This window comes from Ailuropoda melanoleuca, chromosome 10 (genome assembly GCF_002007445.2).
Source record: "Ailuropoda melanoleuca isolate Jingjing chromosome 10, ASM200744v2, whole genome shotgun sequence".
Classification (NCBI taxonomy): Eukaryota; Metazoa; Chordata; class Mammalia; order Carnivora; family Ursidae; genus Ailuropoda; species Ailuropoda melanoleuca.
In genome coordinates this window covers 17,842,239-17,849,020 of record NC_048227.1, presented here as the reverse complement: position 1 = coordinate 17,849,020, position 6,782 = coordinate 17,842,239, and positions in this window count along the sequence as shown.

Below are 6,782 nucleotides of genomic sequence, written 5' to 3'. Positions count from 1 at the left end.
TTTTTTTTTTACTTTTTTTTTAAAGATTTTTTTTATTTATTTAAAAGAAAGAGAGAGAGAAAGCACAGAGGGAGAAGCAGACTCTTGGCTGAGTGGAGAGCCCAACATGGGGCTTGATCCCAGGATCCTGAGATCATGACCTGAGCTGAAGGAAGACGCTTAGCCAACTGAGCCACCCAGGTGCCCCAATCCCAGTCATGTTTTTGAAAAATTTTAGAATGGCCACTTCTGTCTTCCCGACACGAAGAACTGCTCTTCATTTCCAAGTCCAGTTTGAATGATCCCTCCTCTGTGAAGCCTTCCCTGGACACTCCCTTCACACCACTCTAGGCATTTAATTAGTAGTTGCATCCTGTCTGCTCCCATGGCCCTTTGTACAGACCATTGTTGTAACACTTACACCCGTCTTGCCGCCATCAAGAGGGAACACAGTGATGTATCTCTCAAGACCTTTTCAGTTTCAAGTGAAAGAAAACTAATCCAAGCTGGGTGAAACCAAAAGGGAACTTATTGCCTCATTTCACTAAAAAGTCTGGCTTTCAGGCACAGCTGGATCAAGGGGTCCTGACGCCTGATGATTCAATTCATGTCATGAGTCACTTCCTGTATGTTGATCTTATTCCATTCTGAGGCAAGTTCCTCCACTGTGGCATGAGATATATAAAGTAGCTTCAAATAGCATATCTCCTCTGCTCCTGTCCTGTCTTTGCCCCAGTCATTCTACCAAAAGTTTCATGGGGTCTCATTGGTGCTGACTGGGTCATGCACTCTGACTGGATCAATTAACATGGCCTGTAGAATATAGTCGATTGGCTTCAGGCAGGGTCATGTGCTGGCCTGGGGACAGAAACTGAGCATGGAGGAGGGGTGACATCCCAGAAAAAAAATCAGGATACAATCACGAGGATACAGTTCTAGCATTTGCAAAGCTGGCAAGCCCAAAATAAGGCAACGCTCCCATTCCTAACAACAACAACAACAACAACAACTAAAAGTCACTCTCACACGTGCCACATGCCATTATCCCAAGTGCCTTATGTTTAGTCCTGTGTGTCCCTCCCCCACTGGACTTGAGACCAGAGAAGTTCTGTTCTATTTACTGAGAAAGATCCGAGGCCACAGGGGGTGGGGGGATGGACAACTCCTCCTTGACCCCCATCAGCCCACCCTCTGGACCTTGGAGGCTGGTACCCCGAAGCCAGGGCTGGTACCCCAGGATCCCCCCGGAGGGAGCTCAGCAGAGGGCCCTGATGTGTGTCAGCTCGGGCCACCGTAACACCAAAGACAGGGCAGCTTCAACGACACATACTGCTTTCTCACGGAGCTGTGGGCAGGAAAGTCCAAGGCGAGGTGCCGGCTGATTCAGTTCCTGGTGAGAACCCACTCCCTCGCTTCTAGAAGGCCACTTTCTTGCTGTGTCTTCACACGGTTATTTCCTCTGTGCATGTGGAGAGAGGATGCAAGCTGCCCAGCGTCTCTTCTAATAAGGACACTAATCCAATTCTTAAAGACTTCCTTAGTGGCCCCATCTCCAAATATAGTTACACCCGGGTGATGGCTTCAGTGCAGGAATTTTCGGGGGGACACAGACGTTGAGTCCATAATGCTCGCCTTCCAGGGTAAACCCTCCCACGTCTTTCCAGAAATCAGAGTCACACAGACACTCAGCATGAAAGGAGCCTTCACGGCCCTGTGGTCCAACCACACGCCCAATCAATCCAACCATATACCCACATCAACAGGTGGCCAAGCCTTGGTTTGCATACCACCAGAGACAGGAAGCTCACTATCCCTCAATGAGACAACACTGACTGCACTGGTCTGAACCTAAAGGTCAGCTCTCATGTCTCCCATCCTGGATCCTCTCTTTTTCACGCTAAAGACCTCAGCTCTGTCATGGCTGACAGACCCTCTCCACGCTCCCTCCCCCTGCCTTCTTGGTTCCCTCTTCTGAATATACCCCAGTTTGCCAATGTCCTTAAAACGAAGGCCCAGGGACACCTGGGTGGCTCCATTGGTGAAGCGCCCAGCTCTTGGTTTTGATTCAGGTCGTGATCTCAGGGTCATGGGATCGAGCCCCACACTGGGCACCATGTTCAGAGGGGAGTCTGCTTGGGGTTATTTCCCTCTCCCTCTCCCACTTCTCCCACTTGAGTCCTCTCTCTCTCTAAAATAAATTTAAAAATCTTTACCAAAAAAAAAAAAAAAAGAAGGTGGCCCAGAACTGGACATAGGCTGCTGGTATAGCCACTGCAGTGAGGATAACCTCCTATGTTCTGTGCATCACACCTCTAGGTATGCAGCCCTAGGGAGCTTGAAGTTTCTTTGAGCCGTGGCATACTCTTGAGTCTGAGAAAAATCCCCAAGCACATGTTGCTTCACCTGAAAAATTGACCATTTGATGTAAAGTAAAGCCACGGCACGCTTCCTAGGTCAGTGTGTTTGGAAGGACCCCTACTCAGATCTCCATAGATTTTTAATGTCTTCCCTCCTTGCTGTGCCCTTTCCCCCAGCACACAGGTGCATTGTGACCTCCTTTTTGTTAATTTCTAAAATTGAATAGCTTTATTATTGTTCTCAGATTCTAGAAGTAATATATCACTTTACAAAATCAATACAGGAAAGGACAAGAAAATTAGAAATAAAAACTCCCGTGACCTCGAAGTAACCCCGTTAACACTTGGAGCCGGACTGTCCACGTTCCAGTCCTACCTCCAAGTACTATGATCTGCGCTCGTGGGCAAGTTGCTTAATCTTTTGCACCTCTGTTTCCTCCGATCGAAAATGTGGATATGGAAATGTGGTCAAGATAGCTTTACACAGTGCCTGCGAGATGGTAAGCTCCTTAAAAATGTAAACAATGTTGTTACCTTTGTTATGAATAATTGTATTCGTCAGGGCTCCATTTCTCTGGAGAATCCTGACTAAGACAAACCTGTCTCAGGCTACCACGACCAAACACCATAGACCAGTGACTTACACAGCAGAAATGTACGTCCTCGCAGTCCTGGAGGCTGGGACCCTCAGATCCCAGACTCCCACGGTCGGTCGCTGGTGAGGGTCCTTTTCCTCCCTGGTGAGTCTGCACGTGGTGGAGAGAGAAAACCCTGGTTTCTCTTCTGGCTCTTGGAAGACCGTGGTCCTATTGGATCAGGCCTCCACCTCTATGATCTTATTGAACTTACCTCCGAAAGGCCCTGTCTCCGCACTGGGAGTTAGGACTTCCACATACGTATTTTGGGGACACAGTTGTGTCCGTGGCAGTAGTATGAGTATATGTAATGGCTATTGTCTTTACACTGAGCTGCCTTCTTTTTGTGACAGTCACAGAGGTGAGCTGGCATTTACCCGAAGGCTCCCTCCCTCGGGCCACAGGGACTGGTCCAGGGATTGCCAGTTTACTCATGCTGAGCCACCTTTGACTCCAGACCCGCGTGCAGATTGGCTCATGAGGCAATCCAAGTCAACCCAATAATCCCCTGGGATTTTTCTGGCCAGAGTCCGTGGGAACCACTGGTTTCCGCTCCCGCTGCAGAGCTGGTGAGCTGGGAGTTCTGTGGAGCCCCCACGGCATCCCGGAGCAGCTCCTCCTTCTCGGCAGTAAATTCCCACTTTTGCTAAGCTTGCTTGATTTGGTTTTCTGGGACCGCAGCTGAAATAATCCTGTTAGTCACGGGTGCTGAGTAATAAAATTTGTTTTACTTTATTTTCCGGGATATGACAGCAATTTTTAGTTGCCTGCCCAGGATCAGTTTTATCCTTCTTCTTTGGTAACAGACCCTGACGGCTGTCTAGCTATCGGTCAGGATTATATCTACCTCACCACCCACCTCTGTGTCTATACCCGCATGCTATCTAAATCTACGAGTATGAGTTTAAATGTGGGTTCAGTTGCACATACAAAGCCCCAAGTTGGCAGTGACCTAAATAACAGCGGTTCTTCTCTCATGTCACAGTGTAGAGGTAGGTGTCCAGGGCTGAGTCACCCAGGGACCCATGCTCACTGCTCTGCCCTCCCTAGGATTTGCCATTGTCTGCATTGTCTGAGATGCCCACCACCATGGCCGTGTTCCGGGCAGCAGGGAAATGTGCTTTACTTATTTGATTTATTTTATCTAATTAATTTATTTTATTTCATTTTATTATTATTTCATGGCTTTAAACAACTGTTTTGCCAGAGTCATGGATTCTCTGGGTCAGGCATTTGGACAGGACACAGCAGGGATGGTTTTGCTCTGCTCTATGATGTCCAGGACTTTAGCTGGGGAGATCTGAAGGCTGGGGGTGAAATAATAGCTGGAGGCTGGAATCATCTGACAGTTCATTCACCTGCTTGTCTGGCACCTGGGTGGAGACGACTCAAAGACCAGGACAGCTGACCAGGGAACCTGCCATGATTTCTCTGAGCGGCTTGGCTTCCTTACAGCATGGCTGCCTCAGGGCATGGACGTCTTGCATATGGCAGCTCAGGACGCCGAGCAGGTGTTCTGGTGTGTTTGTTTGTTGAGAGAGGGGGAGAGGATCAGCGAGAGAGAGAGGGAGAGAGAGAATCTTTTTTTTTTTTTGAAGATTTTATTTATTCATTTGACAGAGAGACAGCCAGCAAGAGAGGGAACACAAGCAGGGAGAGTGGGAGAGGAAGAAGCAGGCTCCCAGCAGAGGAGCCCGATGTGGGACTCGATCCCGGAACGCCAGGATCATGCCCTGAGCCGAAGGCAGACGCTTAATGACTGCGCTACCCAGGCACCCTGGGGGGAGAGAGAATCTTAAGCAGACTCCACCCCCAAGACGGGGCCAACACAGGTTTCGATCTCACAACCCTGAGATCATGACCTGAGCCAAAATCAAGAGTCAGATGCTTAACCTACTGAGCCACCCAGGTGCCCCTGTTTGTTTTTAAACTTAAAAATATTTTAAAATATACAGCACCTCCCTATAAAGATATGACTCTGAAACTGTACATGGCCCTTCTACTCCTATGGCCTCATTTTCTCCCTTGACGTATTACACCTTTTGATTTTAAATAATACAGGCTATCTATTTCTATTGGGTGTTTATGGACAAATTATCCATTTTTAATATCTGCAGAGTATTCCATTTTATGGATGTTTTATAAATTATTAATTCAACCCTCTTGTCCTGGTTCATTTCAACTTTGTCAGTATTTGGGTGTACAAAGAAACTGCTTTCTCTTTTTGAGAGTCATTCAAGCTCCTTGAGTGGTTGGAGGTCGCATTCAGATGCTGCCACAGAGGCCAACTCTGGCGGCTGAAACACTTCAGGGTTTATTCTGCTGTGTAATGTGAAGCCTGGAGGCAAGTAGCTGCTGACATGGGTGCATGGCCCGTGAGATTAGGGCCAAGTTCTCTGTGATTCTCTTGGTCTTTCCTTTTGGTCCCCAAACAGCTGCTTGAGCTCCAACCATCACATCTACGTTTTAGGCAGGAGAAGGGAGGAAAGGAAAGAGGGGAGGGGCCGAAGGGTGCTCTCAGAAGCTCTGTCTGAACACTCCCATCACGAGCTGCAAGGGAGGCTGGGAAGTGATCTGTTAGCTGGGCATGTCGCTGTCCAGAATTACCCCTCAGTTCTGATATGAGGAAGAAGGGCAGGATAGAAGATTGCAGCCAACTGGTGGTCACTACATTTGCTTTGTAGTGGGTGTTGGAGCCTCATTCTTACCCTCTCAGCTCTACACACTGAGGCATTCCTACTGCAAATATCATCAACCCTCTCCCTGAGGGTCTATTTTTGGCTGCAGGTCGCATGGTTGGCTATCTGGAAGTGGCCCTCTACTCATGATAGTTGGGGTCTGAGGTCCTAGTGAAGAAGTACCTGTTTCCTTATTCTGCATGTGGGACAATTTGGAAGAATGTTCTACACTGTCTCCCAGAGTCCTTGGTGGGATTATTAGGCTCCAGTTGCCTACAGCAGTAATCTCCTCCTTAAAGCACCCTTATTGGCTTCCTTCCTTGTCCTGCCTCACTTCCCTACTCCCCTACAAGTGTTTCCTAAGATCGCCTTCCAAACCCACTACTTGCACTTACATCCTTATCTTGTAAATTGTTTCTGGGGAAGCCAACCAAGACACCCCTCATCCTCAAACAGCAATCGACATAATCAATGGCTGGAAGATCTGATCAGCCCACCAGGGAGCTTAATTTGGGGAATAGATTTACCAAATCCTAAGACATTCTTATCATCTTTTTAAATAACACAGCTACTGGTCCAGAGCCTGATACAAACCAGTCTTTAAAGTAGGATTATCATATCCCTTCAATGTTATTCATAACTGAGGCTGCTATTTATTCCTTTTCCCTTCATATTCAGCCATTGCTCTTGAAATTAACCCACCGTATCAAGATAACTGAGTGAAAAGGGGGTTCCCAATCTCAGCCGCATGTATGTACAACCCAGCCCTCCTGTCAAGACCCTCTAGATGCTTCCTTCCTTTCAGGTGACCTCCTAGGGAAACACCCCCTGCTTTGGCTGTGACCCTCAGCAGGCCATTTGATCCAGCAGAAGAGCCATACATTGTTGGGCCTCAAAAAGGAATGGATGCGGAAGGAGGGGTCTGAGAGAAATTTTTTTTAAAAAGATTTTATTTATTTATTCGACAGAGATAGAGACAGCCAGCGAGAGAGGGAACACAAGCAGGGGGAGTGGGAGAGGAAGAAGCAGGCTCACAGCGGAGGAGCCTGATGTGGGGCTCGATCCCATAACGCCGGGATCACGCCCTGAGCTGAAGGCAGACGCTTAACCGCTGTGCCACCCAGGCGCCCCTG